The sequence below is a fragment of the Cupressus sempervirens genome, chromosome 10, assembly GCF_028749045.1.
Source record: "Cupressus sempervirens isolate cs-2001-9-10 chromosome 10, ASM2874904v1, whole genome shotgun sequence".
NCBI classification, from domain to species: Eukaryota; Viridiplantae; Streptophyta; class Pinopsida; order Cupressales; family Cupressaceae; genus Cupressus; species Cupressus sempervirens.
This window is the reverse complement of record NC_143127.1, coordinates 628,237,677-628,244,124: the sequence shown is the minus strand read 5'-3', so window position 1 is coordinate 628,244,124 and position 6,448 is coordinate 628,237,677.

The following is a 6,448-nucleotide window of genomic DNA, read 5'->3' as shown; positions in this document are numbered from 1 at the left end:
GATGAGATCATGCCTTATTTTCTTATTGATGCATGTGAAGTAGAAGTAAATAATGTAGTCTTCTATTTCTATCAGTTTGCTAGTACCATTTTGCTAGTACAGATTGGTATGCAATTGTTTTTTTAAGGGCTGTGCAGGAGGGTGTTATATGAGGATGGTTGAGAGTGGATTCAATTCAGTGGTGGTAAAGAAGAGCAAAGTCAAAACTTTGCAGAGAAAGAAAAAGAGTTCTCCAGGTAGATGCAAGAAAAAGGAAAAAGAATGTTTAATGTGCAATTGTCACAGCGATGGAGTTCATTCTAGGTTGTTCACAATCTTAAAGAGTGATTTTGTCACTCAACTCAATTTTTTTGGAGCCTATGCTCACAAACTTTTTTATGGATTGATCTGATACAGGAGCATCCTGTTGAACATGCCATAATGGAGAATTAATGACCATTGCCAGCATCCAGCCAACCTGTTTCAAAAGGTGTAAAAACCAATTTGGTTGCCACTCAAATGGAGTGATGGAATGGAAATGCATGAAGAGGTTCAGTGAAACGTTACTAAGGTATCCAATTACATATCCATTCATTGATTACAATTAATTAAATGATTTATACATTGGTAGAGAGAGAGGATGGCTAAGAAAAGTAAAGATGTAAGGATTTTACACCATAGTGCAAAGGTAGAGGATTAGAGAGGGGGTTGGGTATGAGTTTGGGGGAGCTGCAAGGGTTTTAGAGAAGCACAAAAAACAAAGAAAAAGGGTGGTGCGGAGTTTGGAGGGAGGTGTGCATACGATAGAATTTTGGAGAGTTAAAACTGTGTAAAGAGGGTAAAAGTGTCGGTTGCATTGTGTGAGGATCAGTCCAGCGAAGTAGGACTTTGATATTAACAAAAGGGCTGTGTTAAAATGTTGGAAACAGCTGTGAGACTACAGAGACTATGAGAGCAATGTTAAGAAAAGTAAAGAAGAACAGAGGAAAAAGCCAGCGAGAGGTCATGAGTGGCCATGAATTTTGTTTGTAAAACACATTGAATGACATTAAGAAAACTAATTTGAGTCTTGCTTTTGGCTATTTTGTTTTGAATGTGTTAAAGGAAATTAGATCGGAGGTAAAAACTAATTTGAGTCTTGCTTTGTTAATTATTGTTAGTTGGACAGCTGTTATTTCTGACCCGGAAATAGCAGCACTATTTATGGGTAGCTTGGACAGCTGTTCGTCCTTATCTATGAATAGCGGTTGTATTTATGGGTGGTTTGGACAGCTGTTTGTCCACTTGCCAAAAATTAGTAAATGGTTATTATTTACTAATTTTAGAGATTCCCTTTTGGACACCTTGCAACCAATTCTATTATTGGCTGTTGAGTTGTCTTAATCTCAGCCGTTGGTTTGATTTAATCTCGGTCGTTGGTTTACCAACGAGAGTAGTATAAAAAGGGGTCTAGGGGGCATTTGGAGGGCACAAAAGGCAGGAAGCTTTGCAGGGTTAGCAAAGAAGCTTTTGGAGAAGCAATTTGCAGTGTTAGCAAACAGTCTTGCAGTATTAGCAAGGAAGCTTTGGTGAAGCTGTTTGCAGTGTTAGCAAACAGTCTTGCAGTGTTAGCAAGGGCACAAGAGAGAAGCTTTTGTGAAGCAGTTTGCAGTGTTAGCAAACAGTCTTGTAGTGTTAGCAAGGGCGCAGTGTTAGCGCAGGGATAGCAGTGAGAAATATCAGTGGGAGAAATTAGGAGGTTGTCGGAGTTCTGCCAGTGTGAGGCAAGGAATTTTGTATCTCTTGATTTGCTGAAGTTTAATATAATTTCTCATCTGTAGAACTGGTTTTCCCTTAGGGGTTTTTCCAGGGACAATTTGTTCGAAAATATTGTGTTGATTCTGTTGCGCATTTCTTTCCGTATTTTAAGTGAAGTTGCAATTGTGTTATTTTTCGATATTAGCTGGGAATTTATTTTCAGCAGTTTAATAATCATTTGTGATAGGAGATTAATAATCAGTGACTGCAATAGTTTGATTTTTCACATGGTATCAGAGCATTGTTAAGGGTAGAAGAGTTTTTCCCTAGGAAAGAAATGTTCGAGGTGAAGGTATCAGGTTGATAGGCTATACTGACGCAGATTGGGCAGGAAATACAACAGACAAAAGGAGCACTTTAGGGTGTTGTTTCAGCTTGGGATTAGGAGTTGTATCTTGGTTCAGCAGGAAGCAGAAGTCTGTGGCTCTAAGTTCAGCAGAAGCAGAATACATAGCAGCTAGCATGGCGACATGTGAAGCTATATGGCTTCGGAAGTTGTTAGTAGCCTTGTTTGGTCAGAAGGTTGAGACTACTGTGATACATTGTGACAATCAGAGTTGCATCAAGTTGTCTGAAAATCCAGTGTTTCATGATAGGTCTAAACATATAGATATCAGATATCACTTCATCAGAGATTGTGTACAAAGGGGAGTTGTTCGACTACAATATATACCTACAGATGAGCAGGTAGCAGACATTCTGACGAAGGCTTTGGGAAAGGCCAAATTTATCTTCTTCAAAGATAAGATGGGTGTCATGCAGAACAGCTTCCTCGCTAAGAGGGAGTGTTAATTATTGTTAGTTGGACAACTGTTATTTCTGACCCGGAAATAGCAGCACTATTTATGGGTAGCTTGGACAGCTGTTCGTCCTTATCTATGAATAGCGGTTGTATTTATGGGTGGTTTGGACAGCTATTTGTCCACTTGCCAAAAATTAGTAAATGGTTATTATTTACTAATTTTAGAGATTCCCTTTTGGACACCTTGCAACCAATTCTATTATTGGCTGTTGAGTTGTCTTAATCTTAGCCGTTGGTTTGATTTAATCTCGGTCATTGGTTTACCAACGAGAGTAGTATAAAAAGGGGTCTAGGGGGCATTTGGAGGGCACAAAAGGCAGGAAGCTTTGCAGGGTTAGCAAGGAAGCTTTTGGAGAAGTAGTTTGCAGTGTTAGCAAACAGTCTTGCAGTATTAGCAAGGAAGCTTTGGTGAAGCTGTTTGCAGTGTTAGCAAACAGTCTTGCAGTGTTAGCAAGGGCACAAGAGAGAAGCTTTTGTGAAGCAGTTTGCAGTGTTAGCAAACAGTCTTGTAGTGTTAGTAAGGGCGCAGTGTTAGCGCAGGGATAGCAGTGAGAAATATCAGCGGGAGAAATTAGGAGGTTGTCGGAGTTCTGCCAGTGTGAGGCAAGGAATTTTGTATCTCTTGATTTGCTGAAGTTTAATATAATTTCTCATCTGTAGAACTGGTTTTCCCTTAGGGGTTTTTCCAGGGACAATTTGTCCGAAAATATTGTGTTGATTCTGTTGCGCATTTCTTTCCGTATTTTAAGTGAAGTTGCAGTTGTGTTATTTTTCGATATTAGCTGGGAATTTATTTTCAGCAGTTTAATAATCATTTGTGATAAAAGATTAATAATCAGTGACTGCAATAGTTTGATTTTTCACATGCTTGTGGCTATTTTGTTTTGAATGTGTTAAAGGAAATTTGATCTGAGGTAGAGCAATTGTAATCTGCTTTGTTATCAAATGCAGAGATATATATAATTTTTCTGATCACAAAAGTTGACTTTGATTCTGGGCTATCAATCAACTTGTATTGTTCTGAAATGTAAATAATCAATATTAACTTCAATATTTGTCGCAGGTAAGTACAGATATATCAGACCGAAGGTAATAACATGGAATGCTTGCTGTGTTTCCAAGCGATAATGATACACAAGATATATATGAATGTGAATGGTTGTGCCTTGTGTAAGGACATGCCTCTGTGTGTCCTTTGGACCCGTAGAGTCATGTCTCTACACAAGACATAACTCACGATTACCATCATTAGTTATGTTTATTGCAAATTACACTCGGTGATAATACATATGAGAAGTCCGATCATAAACGGCGCTTGCTATTTATTCATACTTAATCTACAATATGAAACAGTAACACGATAATGAGGATTCACATGTACTGAGATGTTTAGCACAGAACAATTGCTGCATTGTAATGAGGATTTAACCAGATCAGATCATTTTTGTGCAGTCAACTGATAGATTATAATATACACAAATGTGTGTGTGTGTGTGTGTAGATAGACATGTATGTGAATCTTTTTAACTACCTGTTATTATATATCCGACAGATGCTACATATTCAACAGAATGAATGATATTTGGAATTTTGTGACGAGATTGTGTGAGGATAGCATTTTCATACTCCACCACATTACTATGTCAAACAATGAGTCAAATGTTGCTCAACTCTGCACAACAATTCTCACTCATTGCTATTTCCACAACCCTCTCATTTTCATCATCACGAGACCTCAGCAGGGCAGAACTGTTATTTTTTAAACAAATTGTACAGGATCTGGAAGCCTTAATCCCAGACAGCCACACCTATTCACAATTACTGTTTGCACCTCGGTTACTTGGATATGAAAGTCAAGAGAACCAAGGATTAGGGAGAACGGTTTGCATATGCATTTAAGAAGATTGGTCATAGTTGTGTGTTTCCACTGGGTAAATCACTTTCAATCTTAAGCTTACTGACATTTAACTTGTTAACATGTTTATCACCAGGAACTGATTCTGGATAATTAAATGGGAGCTAAGAAGGGCAATACCAGTTGAAATAACATTAAAAAAAACTCTATTTTTCATCTTGAAACAGAAAACAATTCATTTACTTTAGTCTTGAACGAAATTTTTCCAAGGTCGTTGAGAAAAATGAATGTAAGTTTTTCTAAATGAAATGATAGGAAAGCGTGAATATCTCTCAATGCTAAGCATCATTAAAAGAATTCTTTGAAATTGTGACCAAAGTGTGCTGCTACGATGAACTCGAGGCTTCCACAACACAAATCTAAGAATTGCACATTGAACAGAATGAAATGGTAGTAAGCCCTGAAATTCTAAATGTTATAGACATATGAGACATAGAAGAAAGCTGGCATTTTCTAGTCGTTCTTTGTGTTTTTATAGAGGAATGAGGATATCAAATTTGATGGATAAATGCAGAGAAAAAAGCTCAACTTTCTCCCCATGGGTTACAATTAAGTCAAGCAGAAACGAATAAAGATATATATCAGTATGGAACAAAAGGGAAGTTGACTGTGATCTGGTGACACTTACCTTATAAATCCCAGAATCTCAAATTTTAAATCAGAGAGATAAAGCCATATGCTAGAAAAGGTTCAAAATTTGTTGAAAATTGTCTGAATGGATTGTTTTCGAAAATGTACAGACAGCTTTGGTAAACACCAATTGTTTCATCCAGCTGAATGCAAAAAAGCAGAGTAACGAGAATCGCGCGAATCGCCGATTCAGCGATCAGATTCATGCACCCCGATTTTTTTGGAGTCGGAAATCGTGATCGGCGATTTCATCGGGTGAATCGCCTGAATCGCATGTATCGGCAATTCACTCAAAAAATCGCCTGAATCGCCATTAGAAATCGCCAAAAATCAGCTGGCAACAGCATGCATGTTTAGTTGGAAATAATAAAAAGATCACTTATGTTTTTTGCTTTCTTTTTTACCTTTCCTCTTTGTTATAACCCTAAAGGGCCTTCTAATTGTTAAGCATGACTAGAAGAGAGGAGAAGAGAAAAGAAGAACCATAGGTTATTAAAAAAAAAAAAAAAAAAAAACGACGACGAATAAAAAATGTTTAGAATGCATAACGGATGATGCCCAAGGGAAGGGAAAGACATAATTAGGTAGTAAAAAATCAGCGGTTCCCAAAAAGAGTGTGGGATCAGAAGAAAATCACAAAAACACTGTGTTCCATATAGTTTTGTGTGGGTTTCAGAGTGCAAATTTGGTTTTGGCAACGGGGGCGCTACCCCTCGACCCCACCCTGTATCGCGACAGGGAGCGCACCAGGGGCGCTGCCCCTCAACCCCGCTGGGGGCGTTGCCCCCTAGACCCCCAGTCGCTGCGGTTATCAGTCGTGGGAAGTCTCACCAGTTGATGAGACCTGAAGCTGTTGCAGGCATGGAGTGTGTGTGGTGGAGAGAACAATAGAGCAAGCCTTTCGAGAGGGGTGATATGCTTTGAAGCACTTGGAGTAGGTGTTGGATGTGAAGCTGTCTTATAAAAACTCTTTACCCCATGTGGTAAACACAAACTTCCATGTTTATATATGTTAAGTTTCAACTTCTATTTGATGATGTTATAGTGTGTTTAAGTTATATTCAATAAAGGGTGCATGAAATAAGTCTTAAATTGTTAAAATCTCTACATTTAAAGGGTTTTTTCAAATTTGCCGATTCATCACTGATTCACCGGCGATTCACCCCCGATTCACGATTCGATTCGGCTGTGCCGATTCCGATTCTCATTACTTTGCAAAAAAGTCATTGAAACTTAAAATCTTCACTTCCAACAGAGAAATCGCCATCATTGCAGAAGGTTTCTGAGACAGAATTCTATCCTCTATATAATCATGGCATGGATGC